Source organism: Bicyclus anynana, chromosome 18 (assembly GCF_947172395.1).
Source record: "Bicyclus anynana chromosome 18, ilBicAnyn1.1, whole genome shotgun sequence".
Classification (NCBI taxonomy): Eukaryota; Metazoa; Arthropoda; class Insecta; order Lepidoptera; family Nymphalidae; genus Bicyclus; species Bicyclus anynana.
This window is the reverse complement of record NC_069100.1, coordinates 4,352,616-4,375,390: the sequence shown is the minus strand read 5'-3', so window position 1 is coordinate 4,375,390 and position 22,775 is coordinate 4,352,616. Positions and strand designations below refer to the sequence as shown.

The 22,775-nt window shown below is 35.3% G+C and overlaps 1 protein-coding gene across 5 annotated transcripts in view; it reads left to right on the top strand.

The window, feature by feature from the left end:
- The first annotated feature begins 15,323 nt into the window (after positions 1 to 15,323).
- Positions 15,324 to 22,775, top strand: part of LOC112050676 (irregular chiasm C-roughest protein) — a 156,257-nt gene continuing 148,805 nt past the window's right edge. For 4 of the 5 annotated variants that reach the window (XR_008251687.1, XR_008251686.1, XM_052887157.1 and 1 more), the window contains exon 1: positions 15,324 to 15,594. The gene's annotated coding sequence lies outside the window, so the exon portion shown is untranslated. The remainder of the gene's footprint in view (positions 15,595 to 22,775) is intronic. The other variant, XM_052887155.1, reaches the window with a different exon arrangement.

The window sequence follows — 22,775 nt, the reverse complement described above, 5'->3', positions numbered from 1 at the left end:
TCAGTGATTTAATTAAGTAATCAACTGATCAACTCCCTTTTTTTCAAGTAGTGGATAATGGAACTTGAATTAGTGATATATTAGTTAACTATATGAGTATCTCACGCCAAAATTATAATATAAATCGTTAAAACGTCAGAACTTTAAACAAAATAATTGTGGATATGTTAGTCAATACGAGTAATATTCCTCTTTTTGATATCAATAAACTTCTTTAAAACCATTTTTTTATAAGTTGGTTCTACAAAATTACAATTGATGTAGTTTGAACTTAAATATTATTATTTAGGTTTTGTTTCCAATCTTAACCTACATAAGTAGCTACCCTGATCCTGTGTAATAATGAATATTTATAAATCTAGGAACAGCAAGTCTTATATATTGAATTTGATTTAAGTTAAAGACATATCTACTTATGCTCATAACTTAACTATTTGTTTTTTATTGAATAAAACTATTTAAAGTATAGAATTCTAACCAGTAGTAACGGTAAGTTGATCAGCCTTTCAGAAACTGGGTATTAATACCAAAGCTTGCAGAAACCAACTTCTCTTATTTCACATGATGAGGTCATTTTATCCGGTAAATTCACGTAACAATAATGCTGAATAGAATTACTTAGTAAGAATAGGTGATAATTGTATAGTTTCCAACCTCAACAGACCACCAACTCGCTTCAAAGCAGCGTGGTGGGTCTTTTAAGACAATTATGATGACCAAAATAAGTTAACACATAATGTATTGTAGTCTCAGAGTACAAAAAATACCAGAAGGAGAGATCGCGCAAAGGAGTAAAGCCATTAAAACTACACTTTTTATGAATAACTACACTACAAGCGATTAGTCACTCTGTGTATGCGGTCTCAGAATACTAAAAAACACTTTGTAGTATTGTACTTAACACGTGTAGCATCTTCGTTAAATCTTAGCTTATATTTTTCCCAGACTCAGTATTGCTGCAAAATATCAATAAATTACGGATCGTACATATTTTGATGCCTTTTTTTCCCCCGGTGGTTTCACATTCGATTTGTATGAAATACGATTCAAAATGCAGTATCCGTCTACAGTATTATAATTTCAACTGTAAATCTCGTTCAATCGATGTCGTAGATATACAAAATACAAGATATGCTTTCGATATGCGTGAGATCAGACGATCAAAATATAACAAAATACCAATATTTTGTAATACTAGTGTAATTTATATAATACTAGTGTATGCCCCATCTAGTTCCCGTTTCCGTGAGAATATGGAGGAAATATAGTATATGTTATTCGTTTTTTATGCAGCTTTCATTGGTGATGGAAATTTACATACAAGCAAACTCACAATCACATCTAAAACATTAGTTGGGATTGTAATCCTATAAAAATAATTATTGCGAACAAAATGCAAAATGGTTTAAAGCTATTTTCAAGCTTTATTTAGTTACTACGAGTAACTATCATTCTTCTATGAAGGTTCAGAGTCACTCAGCGGGCGAAGGACGTAGCCAGCTATGCTCGGAATATCTCTGCGTGATCTAATCAGAAATGAGGAGTCCCGCAGAAGAAGTTCTTACTGACATAGTTCACCGAGGCGCAAAGCTGAAACCTTATGAGCTTAGACTAATAACCTATAGACCCGCAATACCTAACATTTTATCACTCCAAACGTAAGCCACTTCTGTGACTATGTGTGCGTAAGAGCTAAGCCAATTACACTCGCCTACACGCACTCATCGTAGAGAGCATTGCATCAAGGGCTCCCATTTCGGGGTACATAAAACGGCTTACGAATCCTGCGGCTACACACTATCTATATGTTATAAGTCTATGCACATATAACATATAGATAAGTTATTTAAATATTACGATGGAAAGAGATACCTATTGAAGAAAGTTAAATTAATCCTGTTATCCAGGAGAGATTGTCTTTATTCCTTATATCAGTGAGTGGAAGCAATTATTTTTAATAACACTTATCTCAAACCCATAAGTGCTTCTATATATTTATGATTTCCGCTGTACGCTACGAAATGAGTCGTTACATTTCTGTTTGTAATATTTTTACTTTTTAATTTTACTACCGGTGGTTGGTAAAGAAAGTTTTGCGATAATATTTAGGCATAAGTTTTGTATTCACTTACTTCGTATGAATTGCTTCAGGAATAAGGTTTGGCTTTGGTTACAATTAAAGTTAAATTTATTAAATAAAAACCACAGACCAATGAAAACGCAAAAGCTAACGCTTTATAGCTTTTGCGTTTTCATTGGTCTGTGGTTTTTATATAATAAATTTAACTTTACCTTTTAAACCAAAGGTCTGTTGTTTTATTACTAAGGTGTCAGCACAAGCACATTTATGTGTGTGTGTATAAGAACGTTAGCACTGCAGAAACCATTTTTTCTGAACATCTGGGGTATGGCACCTCCAACTGTAATTGGGAGATGCATCCCCCGGACCGGATTCGAACCTGCCCTCCAGAATCGGAGGTAGAGGTCATATCTACTGGGCTATCACGGCCACATCTACACTTTTATTATAAACAGGAAATATTTGTCTTTTGTACATATCGAACAAACTCAAAAACACCAGAACCGATATGAAAATAAAAAAATTAAAAAAATGTAAAAACGAGAAAGTAGATGTGCTCCGCACAATCCATTGTTAAGTATGTCGGTAGTTTATTTATTAATATAATTTCTACTTACCAAGTTACCAACATTTAAATGGGACGAATGACTTCCCATATTGTCATATAATCTATACTAATATTATAAATATGAAAGATTTGATTGTTAGTTTGTTTGTTCAATAGGCTTTGAAACTACTGAACCGATTTTAAAAATTCTTCCACTTTTGGAAAGCTACACTATCCCCGCATTCCTACGGGAACGGTAACTACGGGTGAAACCGCGTGGCGTCTGCTACTTATATAGAAGTAAAGTTTGTTACTTTGCTAGGTTAAAAAAAAAATCAAAAATCAAAAATCATTTATTTCAAGTAGGCTCAGTTTACAAGCACTTTTGACACGTCAGTTGACTATTTGTAAAGATTCTACCACCGGTTCGGAAGGCAGGTTCTGCTGAGAAGATACCGGCAAGAAACTCAACAGTTGCTCTTTTGAAAAAGTCATACAGTATTATAATTTACAATTGATAACAATTACAATTTCTTATAGTTTTATTTCCTGTGTGAAGGTGGAAGCTGATCCAATGGCCTCCAAGCGCTTTTAGAGGAATCGCTAGATATACTATTAAACCGATATTGAAGATTCTTTTACAAAATCAAGAAGTCGTGGGCTATAAGCTGGCAAGTTCGCAACTACACGGGTGTGAAATCGTGCGTGCAGGGAAGTGACGTGCATCAATCGTGGGTTTTTCATTCATCGCTGCACGCCCCCCGGCCCGCGCGTATCATCGGGAGTGTTACGAACGAAGTTGCCTAGCTATAGTAATATAATTTTTGCAGTCCTATTATACTCGTATTCATTCATTCATCATATCAGCCGATGGACGTCCACTGCAGGACATAGGCCTTTTGTAGGGACTTCACAACATCACGATACTGAACCACCTGCATCCAGCGAATCCCTGCGACTCGCTTGATGTCGTCAGTCCACCTGGTGGGGGGTCGGCCAACACTGCGCTTACTAATGCGGGGTCACCATTGCAGCACTTTGGGACCCCAACGTCCATCGGCTCTTCGAACTATGTGCCCCGCCCATTGCCACTTCAGCTTCGCAACTCGTTGAGCTATGTCGGTGACTTTCGTTCTTCTGCAGATCTCCTCATTTCTGATTCGATCACGCAGAGATACTCCTAACATAGCTCGTGCCATCGCCCGCTGTGTGACTCTGAGCCTTCTTATGAGGCCCATAGTTAGTGACCAAGTCTCGGAACCATAGGTCATCACTAGCAACACGCACTGTTTGTAAAGTAAGTACTTCAAAGTCAAAGAATACTTAGAATAACAGTATTATTTAATAAAACAAAATGCTTTTATCAACGCAAAAGTCTTTTATTGCAAAAAGAACAATCCCTGGGGTACATTGGTGTATAAGTTAAATTGTTTTTTTTATATCAAGCTTTTAGGGAAAGTTAGCTTTATATTAAAATAATGGAACCACAAGATCTTTGCTGAAGTATTATTTTTTATTATTTGAGCATAATTTAGCATTTCATTGCTATGTACGATTAAATGATATTTTAGACTATATATACCATCTCGGTATATATAAATACACTCGAGATGGAAAAAGGAAGAAAGGACGACAAAATATTTTGACATCGTTTTTTTATTATTATTTTATTTTGACATTTTTATTTTGTATTTTATTTCGTCATAATCATAGCTATTTTGAATTACATTAATGAAAATATATTTTGAATGACATAATCTCTCTCTCGATTAAACATGGGTTATCTTGATGTAAAGGACTACAACTTTAATGATCCTACTACAAGGCGTCTACAAAATGTTAAATGTGTTAATTATTGTAATATTATGATGATATAGTTTCTCTGTAATACAGATAAGTAATATTCTGTAAAATTGATTTAGATAATAATTAAATAAAATAATATTAAAAACATTAAAAGCACATGAAATAAGTTTGAATTACATTATAGGTTTTACATTTCTACTTATATTATAAGTACTAGCGGACGCCCGCGACTTCGTCCGCGTGAAAGTCGTTGTAAACTTTTATCTACCCTACCCTACCCCTGCCCTACCCCTACCCTACCCCTACCCTACCCTACCCCTACCCTACCCTACCCCTACCCTACCCCTACCCCTACCCCTACCCTACCCTACCCCTACCCCTACCCTACCCGCCCCCTACCCTACTCATTAAGGCTGCACTTCTTTATTTATTCCCCCCCCCCGCGAGTCGCGTCGAGCGCGGCAACCGTTACACAAAAATAATCCATATAGCATGAATTACTATGCACGCGCGATGGCTTAGCGTATTTCTTGTATAACTTTGGTGTATCTTTACCGATTTTTATGATTCTTTTTTTATTGAATAGGTAATAATGTAAACTTTTTTAGTTAGGGATGAGTGATGAGTGTTATAAACATAAGAGTAGACAAATTTAATTAGAAAGCTCCGAACTGCTAAGCTATCGGGAGTTACACGTGCTATTGTGAGTCAACCATAAAAGATAGACATATATATGCTGTTGTGTTTTTATAGATAATTTTAAGGAGAACATTTCTGTGATACATGATTTCTATGTTGCTTTAACCATTAAGGCTGTACACGCGACGGAAACTTAAAAAATTGAGTAACTTCTCCCGTTTTCTCAATATTTCTCTTCACTGCTCTGCTCCTATTGATCGTAGCGTAATGAAAAGTGTACTATAACCTGCCCAGGAGTATGTAGAATAATTGTACCAAGTTTCGTTAAAATCCGTCCAGTAGTTTTTGTTTCTATAAAGAACATACAGACAGACAGACAGACAGACAGACAGACAGACAGACAGACAGACAGACAGACAGACAAAAATTTTACTGATTGCATTTTTGGCATCAGTATCGATCACTAATCACCCCCTGATAGTTATTTTGGAAATATATTTCATGTACAGAATTGACCTCTCTACAGATTTATTATAAGTATAGATAATGAAATAGCTGAATGTAAAATAATAGTTAATAATTATGAAATGTATCTTATTATCAGTAATAAAGGCTATTTGTATTTGTATAAATACCATATTAGTTCTTTCACTGTTTGGAAGCTACACTATCCCCGATTGCTTGCATAAAAATGGCGGTGCTATGCCAAATAGGCTCTTTTTTGGGTTTTTCAATTTTCAAAAAGGAAAACTTTTTTTAAACAAGAAAATAATTTTCAAAACTTCTTAAAAAATGACGAAGTTCTGAGGAAACGAGTATGAAAAAAAACAGACGCTTCGAATTTAGAACCTTGTTTTTTTTTAATCGGTTAAAAGATTTTAGATACGTAGATTCTAAGGGCAAGTAAAATTAATAAGGTAGTTCTAGGAACAACAATAAATGTCAAAGTACAATCATTGCCGCTAAAATACAACCGGCTAATACTTTCCCCTAGATACGTGTTCAGAAGGAGTAATTAGGGGTATATTCGGTAACGCTCTTTTAGGGACCTCGCACACTAAACAGATATGACTATGATTAGTCGTTGACCGTGGTCGCGAAAGCTGCGGTTTGACTACGCCCAGATTTGCAGCCACGATCATGACCGCTCATAAAGCGGCCAATATGTTAGTTAAATTATATCAAATTTAATATAAACAATATTATCATCACATAGTACATGGAATATGTGTTCGAAATATAACGATATTAATTAATAAAAGTTAAGTATTTATTAACTTTTATAAAACATATTTAAAAACTAAAACTTTTATGTAACGTCTCTAACTATTTAAGATTTGTCAACTAGCCTATTGTCAAGCCGGCCGGAAAGCATTTGCCGTCACAGTACTAGTGAGATAACGCTCATAGCAAACAGTATAATATTTACATACATAAAAATATAATTGAAGTGTCTGTCTGTAATTTCTAAGTGTTTATAGTTATTTACACGACACCAAAACACAAACAAGCTTTATTTTTGTCTATGTGTCTTTCTGTTTGTCTGCGCTGATCTTAGGAACTGCTGAACGGATTTTAATGGGGCCGTGGCTAGTTACCACCCTACCGTTGAAGACGTACGATGTCGTGTAGAAACCGACAGAGGTGTGGATTTTCATGCTACTCCTAACAAGTTAGCCCGCTTCCATCTAATACTGCATCATCACTTAACATCAGAATAGATTGTAATAAAGGGCTAACTTGTAAAGAATTAAAAAAATACAGGAGCATTATTATTGAGCAACGTAAATAGGCTACTGTTTAAGCCGGAAAAATCCGTGGTTCCCGTGAAATTTGTGAAAAACTAAGGATGATGACGTCTGAGGATCAGGGCGTCTGCTAGTAGGTATCTAATATAGCTTATATAAGTGCCGACTGGGTTTGCAATGGGGCAGTGCATGTTCATTTGGTTTCTTCATTAAACATGGTCGTTGTGGTCAATGACCGTGGTCGTGGTCGCTTAGTGCGCTACATGCCTAAACTGTAACGCTATTTTTTCCGTACATAAATACAGATTTAGCGCGCCCACCCCGCTGTTGTGGTTGAATTTATAGTGTTTGCAGGGCGAACGTTTTTACTGCTAATTTATTTTTTTCGATTTTTTTTGTAGTAGGTACGCTAACTAAACGCATTAGGAGTAGAGCGTTTTAGGGGTCCATAGTCAACAAGGAACCCTTATAATTTTGGTATGTCCGTCTGTCCGTCCGCGGCTTAGCTCATAGGGCATATAGCTCACTTGATTGAAATTATTAAGCACACCTTTAGGGGAGCTTTCGCAGATGAACTTCGCTAGGGGCCATAGTTAGGCATTATAAAATATGGTGCCTAATGGTGACCCTAATGTGTACCTATTGGTAATTTTATTTTATATAATAACTTAACATAATAGTGAAACTCCCATCCTCACAAAAACGTCAAGTTAATGAGGATGGCTATTTATGTACTTAATTATATAACACTTTTTGTTTTTTGTACAATAAAATAAATTAAGAAAACCCGTTGTCTGTACTCTGTAAAGTCGGCTTACTGACGATAGTTGAACGTGACAACGTCATAAGAAGTAAATATATAAAATACTGTTCGTTTTTCTAAAATACTGTTTAATAATCTTCACCACCAGAATATACTTTATTTCTTGTAAAAAAAGTTGGCAACCCTAGAACGAGGGAACGACGCATGACGTCATATTTTTAGAGTTTGCAGCCGGCTTCATTGAATCACAAGACGTTGTCACGTCAAATAAATCATCAGAACACCACTATGTCATATTTGGCACATCCTTGAAAAAGGATTGCTCAACATTGTGCTACATGAACTAAGGAAATAAAGACTTAATTATTGTCTGACCCAGAACTCAATCCCTGAACCTCGTTCTTTTTCGTGACCTATGAATTCACTAGGCATACTAGAGTTAAATAAAATCGCAAATCGGTTTGCGTAATCTTATTCTTTTTACGCGTTAATTAAGCTATCTTCAGGAATAAGATCGGAATACACTGCAAGCTTGCCAACACTTGGTAAATAGCTGAACTAATTTAATTGAGACTTGAGACAATGTTTGGACGTCATTATGCAACAAACCATCTTTGTTTCTTTTAATTTACTTTTACTTTTAATTTACTTTTGACTTTTAATTTACTTTTAACTTTTAATTTACTTTTGATTTATTTATACAGCTCCAAACCGTAGAATGTAGTTTTAACTGACTTTAAAAGACCGGTTTTTTTTACTTTACAGTTAGCCCTTGACTACATTCTCACCTGATGGTAAGTGATGATGCAATCTAAGATGTACGTTATTGTATACATCCAACCGAGGTTAAGTAAATATTCAAAAAAATCTACGGAACCCTCCGATTTTTATAATTAATATATTTAATTTAGTCTATTTTAGGTGTTTTATAACTTCACTTCATAAACCTCGCACCTTATAGTCATCCGCCTCGCGTATTTTGTATAGACAATTAATAAATAACGTTTTTCTAATTGTAGTTTTTTTTTAACATGGCCAAATAAAAACTAAAAGTCAAAACGTTAAAAAATAGCCAGATACAATATTTTTACCGATACATATGAACACATTTTATTTTATTTTATTCGTGTTTGCATAAAGCTCTCCCATCTTCATTTGCATCGGGACAATGTATCGCCGAAGTTGAAATCCCTTCTAAGTGAAGGGTAAATTCTTAAAGGCCGCGCCTGTACGCTCCTTTTATACAGATTTGAACATTCTGTATGGACTGTTAGGCTTGCCTCTACACTGCAGTGCAAAAATGGTCTTTATTGAAGTTGATAAAAAAACTAATTTAAAGCGACAATATCTGATTAGCGAAGATCTGTTATCGCCCAGTTGATATAACCTCTGCCTACGATTCAGAGGACGTAGGTTCAAATCCGATCCGGGGCATGCATCTCCAACTTTTCAGTTGAGCGCATTTTAAGAATTTAAATATCACGTGAGTGGGTGAAGGAAAAACGTCGTGAGGAAACCTGCATACTTGAGAATTTTCTTAATTCTCTGCGTGCGTGAAGTCTGCTTATTGGGTAAGACATTGGACCTGCATGACCATTGGCCTAATTGATGATGGCGACAGCCTCTTTAATAAAGTTGATAAAAAAACCCAGAGCTTAAGCACAATAAAACCTTAACTTTTTAGTTTAAATAAAAAATGATTGTAAATACAAGAACTAAAATGTACCACCACAACATTCTAAACTTTCTACTTCATTGATTACTTTAAAAAAAAAGCTGCAAAAAATTTATTTCTACTTAAGTACTCCAATAAATATATATTATATAATCGTAGCGTTTATTTTAAAAACAAACTACCCTGACATTAGCTACTACAAATGATAATAATCGATTTTAGATACAGTGTTTTCCATTAAATTTGCATCGCGATATTAGATCGCCTAAGTTGCAGTCCCTTCTAAGTGAAGGGTAAATTCTTAAAGACCGCGCCTCTGCGCTCCTTTTATACAGGCTTAAACTTTCTGTTTATACTGGTAGGCTTGCCGCTACACTCACATGCAGAAAAATCGTAAATTACTTAAATATAACAAAAATATACATAGCAGTAATATTTTTATTTTACAGATATTTAATCTATACATAGCAATATTATATTTACTTGATTCCTTATTATTTAGTTATAAAAAAGCTTTTAAATCATCACCTTACGGAACACAAAAGTAACTTGCGGAGTATCTAGCAGCCATCCTCTGGCTGTTCAAAAGTAATAAATTATTCCAAACACATTCCAGGTAATTCAAAATAAACCAATGCATGGTGTAAGTTTGCTACACATTCGTATATGATAATAATAATTTTACTTTTCAGTTGAGTACATTTTAAGAAATTAAATATCACGTGTCTCAAACGGTGAAGGAAAAACATCGTGAGGAAACCTGCATACCAGAGAATTTTCTTAATTCTCTGCGTGTGTGAAGTCTGCCAATCCGCATTGGGCCAGCGTGGTGGACTATGGGCCTAATCCCTCATTATGAGAGGAGACTCGAGCTCAGCAGTGAGCCGAATATGGGTTGATAATGAATAATAATTTGGAGGTAACCAGAACGTTGACGCCATTTGTAGGTCACTACTTTGCTTGTGGCGTCACGGCTCGTGGTCATGTCTGTAGGGATACTCTTTGCATAAGCAGCGACTAAGGGTTGGACTCAAAAGGGCTAGAACACAGAGCCGTAAAGCTTCTTTAAAAAAAATAACTAGTTGTCCTTCTGTAATAAAAACACTTTTTTTAAAATAAAATTAAACAATAAAAACGAAGTACAGAAAAGGTATAGATGAAATGAACCACTTTCACTAATGAGGTATATTGGAAAATGTCACAAACTGATTTTCTATTATCTAAAAATCTCAAAGTATTAAGGCTTTACATTTATACGAGGTCATTAAATATTGGTATTTTCATCCGCGACCACCATAAAATATATTAATTTCAAGATAGAAAAGATCAACCGTAATTATCAGTTAAACAAAGCTTTTTGTGATTGATGTAAGAATGAAGTAAGAAAGAATTATTGCCCTATTAGATTAAAAATACAGATCGTTTACCAAAGATAGCCTATAACTTCGCCATTATAAAACCTAAGTTTTGCGAGTAGTTGAATTTTTATTATAGCTATCTTATGTGTCCGTCTGCTTAATCAATGGCTTTAATGGTACATTTTTTTGCCCCACAGTGTACTAGCGAGATATTATCGGTGACCGGGATATTCAAAGAGATTTCACATCGAGATTGTAGCTACGTGACATACTTACTATTTACATTTGGTTAGGTTTGCCCAAGGACTGTTTATTCTAAGCTAGATACATCTGCCTCGTCGATCCAGTAGTTAAGTTGATCATAAAGTCATGGGTTCTGTCCGAAAGTATAAGCTTTTTATATATTATAAGTAGGTAAGTATGTTTTTTTAATTCTCTATATTATTTTTTGACGACCTCCGTGGCGCAGTGGTGTGCGCGGTCGATTTACAAGACGGAGGTCCTGGGTTCGATCCCCGTCTAGGCCGATGAGGTTTTCTGAATTGGTCCAGGTCTGGCTGGTGGGAGACTTCGGCCGTGGCTAGTTACCACCCTACCGGCAAAGACGTGCCGCCAAGCGATTTAGCGTTCCGGTACGATGTCGTGTAGAAACCGAAAGGGGTGTGGATTTTCATCCTCCTCCTAACAAGTTATCCCGCTTCTATCTTAAATTGCATCATCACTTACTATTAGGTGAGATTGTAGTCAAGGGCTAACTTGTAAAGAATAAAAAAAAAACAAATGTGTAATGATACTCGAAGTCCATTTGCGCCTGAGTTTAATTACTACAACAATTTAGACTATTAGTAAATTTAGTAATTTCAGAAAAATAAAATCACATTTAAAGTTCACTTTATACTCAAGTGATATTAGAAAACTTGTTAAGGAATAAAAATATATCACAAATGTGTGCAAAGGCAGCCTTAAATTTGATTTCAATCTTAAATTATGTTTCGCGACAGCTAAGCGCTCGATTGTTACGCATCTCAATAAAAAGCTTATCTAAAGTATACCTTATTTTATTGAACTCGACAACCTGCTTGAAATCAGGTTTTGATGGAGGCTGGTAAGCGTGGTGAACGACAGAGACGTAAATATAGCTAAACCACAAACAGGAACGGGATAGAAGATGTCGCGTGGCTATAAAAAGTGTAATGAAGATTCTTCAGGATAGTGTAGACACTGCAATTTGTAGCGACGAGTTTCTTGCTTTACGATGGAACGAGAGGCGAATATAGCAAATCGCTGAATATAAAAGAGATAGAAGATGTCGCGTGGCTATAAAAAAGGGTAATGTACATCGATCTTCTATTAAAAAGTAGATGCACAATCAGCGACCAAAAAACGTCCTCACTCAATGAGTGCCAAACACAACTTCTTGGCACTCAATTCAAGTAGTCGCATTGGCAAATTCAACCTTAAACACAATCTTTAAGGTTAAATTTGCTCTGAATTAGGGATTTTATTGAATATTGGACTATATTCAAAGGTCTTTAGGTATAATTTTCTTTACCAATAATTCTAAAACTGTCAAAGCAAAATTGGCCACTTTTTAAGTAAAGTTTTCTACATGATTGTGCGTCCGTTTATTATAAGAGGTCAATGTTAATGAAGCATCTTAAGAGCAATTTACACTATGCAATTTATAGCTAAACTAGTTGTATGTTAATGCACATTCCTTTAAAAATGCGGGCAGAATGTTTGTTAATTAGATTAATTAAGTCAATCAGATGTTGTATATATTAAAATAATAGAAGCAATTTACATTTTAGTTAGCCCTTGACTACAATCTCACCTGATGGTAAGTGATGATGCAATCTAAGATGGAAGGGGGTAACTTGTTGGGAGTAGGATGAAAATCCCCTTTCCGGACCGTCATCGTACCGGGACGCTAAAACGCTTGGCGGTACGTCTACGAAGCCAATTAAGAAAACTTCGACCCAGGATTTCTGTCTTGTAAATCCACCACGCACACTACAGCACCATGGAGGCCGTCAAACAGTATGTTTGTAACATAAAAAAGCAAATTAATATTTACAAAGAAACGCTTAGTTAATTTAGTTACACTTTCATTATATTTTATATTCATAACATTGAAGTTATAATATCATAAACATGGAAACCGCTTCTGAAAAATAATTAACGCGGGCCCTAAAAATTTTCTGTTTATTATTTATTTTAAGGTTATGGCCGTCTGAATCGACCACCTGCCTCGTTTACGCTTGTAAGTGCTTCAGTTAACTGTGTTTTTGCACCTAACTTAGTTAAACTGAAGTTAGATGGGTAACTTAGTTAATAATATTTGAAGAAGAAGAAGAAGAAGAAATACTTTATTGCATACAGAAATACAATTATAAATTGAAACATTAAAAACATAAATTAAACTTAGCATGCAAAGGCGGCCTTATTACTATAAGTAATCTCTTCCAGGCAACCCCTGACGAGAGAACTTGCGAAGAAAGAGCGGGAAGGTGCAATACATTATATGTAATTATATATATAAATAATTAAATAAATATATAAATATAATATATACGTAAATATAATAATAAAATCGAAACCTAAAAATGGCAAGTGAATTACTGGCACGGACAAAAGACGGCAAATTATTTCACATAGTTAGTTAATAATCTTTAGTTAAGTATTGGATAGAAGCAGGCGTTACTTTGCGGAAGTTCATCATCATCTGCGGATCTCCTCATTTCTGATTCGATCACGCAGAGAAACCCAAAACATTGCTCGCTCCACCGCTGAGTGACTTTGAGCCTTCTAATAAGGCCCATAGTCAGCGACCAAGTCTCGCATCCGTAGGTCATCTGGCAACACGCACTGATCGAAGATATTCGTCCTTAACTAAAGAATATATAATAATTTATTTATTTTGCTATTATCCGCGAAAAGCCGACGATCCCATGCGACTACGTCACCCAGGTCCGACGAAATACTTGGGGTATCTCTGCGTGATCGAATCAGAAATGAGGAGATCCGCAGACGAACCAAAGTCACTGATATAGCTCAACGAGTCGCCAAGCTGAAGTGGCAATGGGCAGGCCACATAGTTCAAAGAGCCGATGGACTATAGTTTGTACCAGGACTCAAACCCAGGACTTCATGATCCAAAGCCACATAGTAACCACTGGACCAACAAATATTTCGTGTCATCATCATTAACAATCAATATCCGGCTCACTGTTGAGCACGAGTCTCCTTTCATAAAAGTAAGGCTAATTGTCCACCACGCTGGCCCAATACGAATTCGCAGAGAAATGAGAAAATCACTCACAATGTTTGAGACATTCGTCATAAAATGCACATAACTGAAAAGTTTGAGGTGCTTGCCCCGAACCGGATTCGAACCTACGCTCTGCGAATCCACAGTGCATATACACCGGCTATCATTGCTATATATTTATTTAGATAAATATTTTATCAAACATCATACACAATAATTTCAATTTCCAGTGACAGTTAGGTATTCTTGGAAAATGATTTTACTGAAAACTTTATATTACACATACATGCTACATATGTAATAAATATTGCTATATGTAGCGTTGTTTTATTATAATCTTAAAAAAGAATTTCAGCGGAATGTCCAATAAAAAAATTGCCGCGTGCATTCCGTTTATTCGACGCGGAAAATTCGCTTCAAAAATATGCGTAAAAACATTGTGACACATACAAGAAAAATTCAATATGAAACAAAATGGAAAATGCCAGTGTACTAATAAGCTAACGAAATATATCTGCTATACTGTGGCTAATATAAGGGAAAAATTTCTAATACACACTCGCATTGATAGTACGGGCGCCTCTACCTTGTTTTCGAAGCTCTGCAGTGGAGTGCGAGCGGGATGGATGTAGACAGCTTTCACACGTTAGACAGGGAAGAATACATTATTGCACCGGTGGTAAGGAGTGAAAGAGATCAATAATGAGAGGCCCGAGGAGTTGAAAAGGGATTTCAGATTAAGGTCGTTGTCGAGTCAAAGATTAAAAATTTTGTAAACGAAAGATGGTGAAAATATATTACTTAATTACACTAATTGGTGAATTATAGCTGAATACTGCAGAACTTTTGTAAAATAAAGTAAAGGTACGTTTTTTATTTAATTTTAAAATACATAGATATGGTTTTGGTTGTTTTATTTGCATTTAAACAATAAAACAAATGACTAGGACAACATAAAAATCCTTAATGCTGCGGCATCTTTAAATGGTTTATTAAATTAGATTATAAATTAATGCTTTTATCATAGATAATTTTTTTTAAACAAAATAATGAAGAAATATTTTTTGATGTTTTATTCTTTTATAACTGAATTTAATAAGTATGTACCTGTATCATTTTAAGGCATATTTTTTTTAAATCAAAATTATACAGTATTTTATTACGTCAATTTGATACTTCCAATATTATCAAAATTACCATAAAACTTACAAAAGCATATTATCCTCCTAAGTTAATTAGCTACAAATATCAATAATGATATCAGTATTATACTTGTAAAACTAACTTGTAAAACTTTAACGAATATGAATATATTCTGCTATAAGAACGCTAGGTATATATTATCGATACTACGACCTCTCTGCGTTCACTTAATCTATGTTTTTCCAGCCTGGCCGGGGCAAGCGGAGCCTACTCTACACCCTCAGTTACCGGCCAGACGCCATCGTGATGGTATGTTAATGTGCGTTTTAGTACGCCACTCTGTCGGCAACACGCGGTGTCAATACGCAAATACGTCAATTTACGCTAGCACAAGTTTCTGTGTGAATAAATACTCTTTGGTGACTTGCGATTTTAAAAAATAATTAAAAGTGACATTGGAATTATTTTGAATTTGGAACATTTTCCAAGTGTTTGTGTGTGTGAAAACTTTATGGATTTTTTATATTAATCTGTGGACGGTGAGCTTATTGTATTTTTAATGAGGTATTTTCATTTTCTTTCATTTGACCTATGTTAATTGTTTAGCATTTTTTTATTATTGTTCATTGTTATCTATTTTTATGTATGCTGTTTTAAAAATATCTGTGGGTTGCGGAAAACTCGCTCTTTTTGATATGAAGGTAGATTTTTTTTTTTGTTTATTGGTGGCGTGTTGACTGCCTTTATATGAACAGGAAAACAAAAGCAAAGCTGTGATTAAAAAAAAATATTTATACGTACATAAAACTGTTGGAGAATGGATGGAATCTATAACTCTTGAATTCCTAAATCTGGATGGATTATTTAATTTCCAATGGAGAATCAATATCCTTATTATTTAATATCTCTCTATATCTCAAAGTAAAGTTTATAGGCACTATAAACTTTACTTTGAGATTATTATTTATTGTTTTATAATTTAAATTCATAATCAATTAGTATTTATTGTTAAAAAACATTTTTTATATTTAAAAAGTGGCCTATTTACATCTTATTTTATAACACAACTGAATATAAAACTCATTAGCAGTTTCGGAGATTAAGATGATCCGACAAACAGAGAAAATTTTAAAAAAATGGTGATTTTTCTATCATTATCACCAGCATCATTTAAAAAATCCACAACATAACACATGGTTGCTCTCTCGAAAGTTAAAAAGGTTTTGAAGTTTATCTGTTCTTGGATTGGGATGAAGAATATCTAATGGGTTTTTCTTTCTCCATATACTATATAAATAATAAATGAGTTGGGAAGTCAGAGGCATAACCTGCGGTCCAAATTTTCCTGGGTTGGGATAAAAATATTTCCTGGGCTTTTCTTTCTTCCAATGCTTACTGAATAATATAAAATGAGGAAATCAGTGGCGTAGCCTGCGGTCCAGAGTTAGGAAATCGGAGTAACATTCCTTACTATGGAGAGCACGTTAAGCCTTTCTTGGTTATTATTTAACATCTGATAACGGTCGTTGTAGAGTCAAGAACATTATTAATAATATCATTGCTAACAATCCATATTCGGCTCACTGTCGAGCCCGAGTCTCCTCTCAGAATGAGAGGGGTCAGGCTAATAGTCTACTAGGCTCGCCCAATGCGGGTTAAGAGAATTAACACACGTAGAGAATTAAGAAGACTCTCAGGTATGCAGTTTTCCTCACGATGTTTTTTACTTCAGCATTTGAGACACGTAATATTTCATTTCTTAATATGCACTTAACTGAAAAGTTGCATGCTCGGACCGGATTCGAACCTATGCCCTCCGTGTCATATCCACTGGGCTATCATGTTTAAAAATATATTACGGATATTAAGAATTTATTTAATGTTGTTTGGAGACAATCTGAACCAGTTGTATTAACGGTAACACTTTGAATTAAAACTTGTTTATTACAAGGACATTATTAATAATTCATTACAAGGGGCAAGCAATAAATGTGGTGTAGATACATTAATTATGGAATTTTAATTGATTTTGAATAAATTAGTAAGATCTACCGAATCTATTTCCGTTACGGCCAATCTCATCATGAGATTAGACAAGCAGGAGAGAGAGTGATTTGCAAATAGATTCCTACTTGAGTATTAAGTATTTGTCTTCTAGCTTCAGTGGTATCATATTGTGACCCAAAAGCACATAGGCTATACCTATGTGGTTTTGGATCACAAGTCCTCGGTTCGAGTCCTTGGTTCAGCTGTGAATGATTAAACTTTTCCAATTTCTAATTCTCTGTGAAGTGTCTTAGCGGAGTTGGGTTTTTTGAGTTGGGAATTTTGTGTGTTAGGAATTTTGTGAGTTGAGAATTTTGTGGTACGACCACTGAGTAACCAGAGTGAGTCTTTACAAGTAACGTGTGAAGCCGGTGCAACCCATAAAAAAACAAACGTCACGCGTCTCCTTGACAACCGCATATATACAAACTTTTTTCATAATTTGTATTTCAAAATTTAACACTAACAACAATTACATAAATTATTATAATAATCAATAATTACCAATAGAAAATTACTCCATCTTGTTTCTTTAGTTTTTGTAAACAGTTTTTTAAATGTTTAAAAAATAAGACGCCATTTTTCTTGACTATTATTGAAAATTACTGATGAACGCTTCGTGTCTTACTGACTCGAGGATGTATTCGTTTTTGAATTTCGTATTTGTGACGGGTACGACATCGTCGTGTTCCGTAAGCTCCATCTGTATATTATTGATTAATCTGTGGGTACGACTATTATACCCCGTGTCTGGGAGAACACGGTAGCTATCAGTCCCGATCATTAACAATAAAATCTTATACAGAGTAGTTCAGATTCAAATATAATCACACTAAGCCTGACAACTTCGATATTTATAGAACTTAAACCCACCAACGTAGTGAAAGCTTTATAATACCCCCTTGTCTATAGCGAGAAAATTATGACTCTGTATTGGGCCTTTAGTATGCCAGGATAGTGCACAATTATTGTGTGCGTAAACACAGGTGCACATGACCAGAAAAGGATCAAGCATGTGATGTAAGATCTTACATCCCTCAGAGGAACGGGGATGTAATTTATATATTATCCCTGTATTCCTACGGGAACGGGAACCACGCGGGTAAAACCTCTCAAGGTCTGCACTAAATGTTCGCGCATAAACTTGTACCTACACTAAATAGAAAAACAAAGCTACTTGATAAATATTACGATTATATGTAGGTAGGTAGGTAAAAAAATATTTTTTATAAACAAGTCTCAGACCAATTATGGAAGGACCTGTATCGCACTCATAGTCACAAACAAAAGTGTCTGTCATTTTCTAAAGAAAACGAGCTTAGATTTAGTATATATCTTATACTAAACTAGAAGTTTTTGCCCGTTTTTTACACAATTCAATTACACAAAAAGGTATTTTTACGGAGCTCTTTAACCAACGAACACGATTACAACTATTTAACATCGATACTATTGAGACAGTTTCTATAATCACATTAGATCGTTGATCATATACTTTGACAGAAAAGTAACGTCTAGCGAGGCAGGTCCTATACAATATAATTGGTCTGAGTAAATAAGTAAATATTACGCCATATTCGTGTCGTTAATAAAGCCTTATTAGTGATAACACCGATAAAGCAAGCTCAAGTAATTACTATGTTAAAAGTTAACGCTGCAGTATAAACGATAATAAACACAATAATAAATTCAATGCTATACTTAATTTACCTTACCTGGGACTTATTTGTGTCGGTGTTTGTCCGACTAGTTTTAATCTGACATGCATGACCTGCATGGTAGTGCAAATTATAGAGCCTGGATAGACACGTATTTTATATTTATCGGACAAACACCGACAAACGTACATTATATGAGTATCGGTACTGATATGCCCATGTGGTCCAGTGGTTAGCGTGGCTTTAGATTATGAGGTCCTGCGTTCGAGTTCTGAGTCGGGATATGCAATATTGAGCCTTTCTTTCTACGAAGAGTTTCTCAGCCCGGAGTTAGAAAGTTGTAGGTTGTATCACCTCAATGTCTTAGAGAGCACTAAATCGACATTCCCAGTCAAGTATCATGTAGTCTAGCAATGGTAGTGTTCAACTAGTTTGCAATCAATCCGTGCTCCTGCAAGATCCTGCAAATAATATGGACACTGGATTACTTTCTTGTCGGACAAACGCCGACAACCCTATATCTTACGTCATTTTTAACTGTCTACAACAGGGCTACTACCTTTTCATAGGAGAGCGGATATGGAGCTTAGAACCATCACGCTGCACCAATATGGGTTAGTGTTAAATTAATTACAACACTGTATTAATGATAATATCCGGGACATTATTATAAGGCAACTGGACCGACGAGGACGTTTTTTTTTATATTATAAAATACTGAAAAGTAAGTTCAGTCACCTAGATATGGTTTCTAGAAAACAACATCTATGAATAAAACTGGGTCAAAAAAATATTGGTAAATATTTTTTCCAACAACAGAATCCCTCGGGGCAACCGATATCAATAATCGATATTTATTTTTAATAGTTATTTCATTTCATTAAGTGGTGTAATTAATTAAGATGTAACGTATATTTGTTTACTTTATGTACACTGATGTTTATATTTTGTTACCTATTGTATATTGTACTCGATGGAATAAACTAAACAGTTGTTATGTAATTGAATTCATATTGGAAATTATTAAAGGACTCAAAAGTGATTACAAATATAAGAAATCTAATGTCGAACAAAGGTTATGATTCACAACACTTGTCAGGACAACTTAATTAACAAATCAAACTGTAACCAAACCAAGACCCTAGAATGGCAGAGAATGACCTTGTGTGGAGTCACGCACTTGTGAACGATGTGTGTAGGGTTAAAGGATCCTTTGACTGATATCAACACTCCCCTTTTCCACTCAAGTCACTCTCCCCGCCTATCCCAAGTAACCCATAAAGAATTACACAACAAGAGATGTGGATGTAACATCTATGATGCCGTCCGTACCGCAAGTCGTTGCAACGCGGCGATAATAAAATGAGTTGTATTACGGTTTTCTTTGCTGACGAAATATTGGGCCTGAAGGTCAAAATAACTTGTATAGAAGGCATTTTAATTTTTTTTCAATGTTAAGTTAGTTGACTTCGATCTCACTTGATGGTCAGTGACGTTGCAATCGAAGATGGTAATGGGTTTATTTGGTAGGTTTATAATTTTCTCCTACCCATACCAATGATGGTTTCTTTATACCGGAACGATACAAATATATCTTGTAAAGGTTTATTTCCGGGAATCATCCGGGGACCAATGATGATTTTATACTATAGATAGGTTACATCCTACAAAATCACAGCAAAAAGTAATCCGAATAATAGGCTACAGCACTGAGCACAATTTTGTCTTTAATTCCATTATATATTTATGTTTATATAGTTTTTACACTTCCTGAATACACAACTCGACATAGTAGGCGATATTTAGGTATTACTTGTTTAAATAACGTTCGTTGTTGACCACAACTAACATTGAGTTTTGTATAAATTTCCTCTTTTGAGTGCCTCATTTGCTAGTAACACATCTAACAGTATTGAATATCATTGCCACTTACTTTTTATATAAATACTAAGTTGTAATATACTATTTGAAAAGGATCTACAACTATGTTACACAAATCGTGTTTTTTCCTACACACACAATAAAACAATAGGGTCAGAGTAATGGTGGCACGTATGTAAAGCCTACCGAATACATATCGTGAAACAGATTTTCTCTGAATAAGAGAACACGGTGATAAAATATAACCAGTATTAATAGCTGGTAATATAGCTTTCCATTGGTGAAAGATAATTTGTAAAATCGGTGTAGTGGCTTAACGAAATAAGCAAACAAACATTCGCATTTATAATATTAGTAAGGATTAGGTATTGAAGAAGGATTATTGGAACGAGCTGTGATCGGAGTCTAAATGATCGAATCAAAAATGAGGAGAACCAAAGTCACCGACATAGCTCAGCGAGTCGCGAAGCTGAAGTGGCAATGGGCGGGGCACATAGTTCGAAAACTCGATGGACGTTGGTGTTCCAAGGTGCTGGAATGGCGACTCCGCATTAAAAAACGCAGTATTGGTCAACCCCTCACCAGGTGGACTAGACAACATCAAGCGAGTCGCAGAGATTGGCTGGATGGAAGTCCCTACAAAAGATCTATGTCTTGCAGTGGACATCCATCGGTTGATATGATAATGATGATGATGATTGAGGCAGGATAAGTTAACATTTTAATTATAAATTTTCAAAAAGAAAGAGGTTCGCAATATATTTTTAGTGGTACTATTACCTCGGAGAGCATGGTAAACTGCCAGTCATTTTCATTAACATAATTGTTATAATAGCGATCCTTATAGAGTTAAATAAACGTCACCATCCTCAATTCGGCATACAGCATTATGATTGTGTAGCTCTAAATTCAGCTTTTCTATAAAGTGGAAGGCGGTTAACTGAAGAGGTCAATAAAATAGCTTGATTATGATGATCAGTGTCTCTGTACCACGAGAATCGCCAGTGGATTAGCAGGGTTATTATGTATCTCGGTTTACCATTCAAATAATGGGTTACTACATTGATTATCATCGTATATTTTTTTTCGTGTGTGTGTGTGTTTTCGTTTCGAGGTTTGTCGTGTGTTAGTGATTTTTTGCTTATACGATCATCTAATTATAGTGATTATTTCAATGAAATTGTGTAGGTATTTCATTCAAAAAATTTCGTTAAATTAATGAACTTTCTTAAATGGTGGTAGATTATTAACTGAAGAAGCCATTAATAGACTGCAAATCTGCATTGGGCCAGCATGGTGGACTATTGGCCTAACCCCTCTCATTCTGAGAGGAAACTCGAGCTCAGCAGTGAGTCGAATATGGGTTGATAATGATTATTATTAATATTGTTGTAGCATGAAAATCCCCAGTGTGTCCATTGATTAGTTTTACAATAATACTAGAGACACGTCCGCTCTTATCGGCGTCTGATATACGACTGTCTAACTAACCCGGTTTGTCGCTAATGACTTAATGTCAAACTACCTTCAGTTTGACATACTCTACAATGATGATACACTTACCTTACCTTATCAGCCGATAGACGTCCACAGCTGGACATAGGCCTCTTGCATGGACCTCCAAGCACAACGGTCTCGAGCCACCAGCATCCAGCGGCTTCCTGCAACCTGCTTAATGTCCTTGGTTCACCTAATGGGGGTCGACCAACACTGCGATGATACACTACTTATATTTATTTAATCGAAGCTTGATAAGAAAAGAAATAGAATAGCTATTGAAAAAATCGTATTCTCCATGGTTTTGTAATTCATACACCATAATATCGAGGAGTTGTTAGCTATACAGCGTGAACAAGCAGTTTCCGTCGTAAAAACCGAACTTAGCGGAAAGTCATGGCTCTGGGGGCCCAGGTTTTATGCTTAGCGTGTTTCCGTGACCGATGCCGCCATAACACCCACGTAAATACGACGCTGGACGTAAAAATAAACATAATTCGGCCGAATACGGAGGGTAATATTTTATTTAGGTGTTTCTTCCGCATTTTTTTAAAAGCTCGCTGCCTATTATTGTAATTGCAAAAACAGAAAGTGAATAAAGTTTAGCTTCGGATGATGACAGACCAGCTGGCCTGCTTACTATTTTGGTCTTGATTAACAACC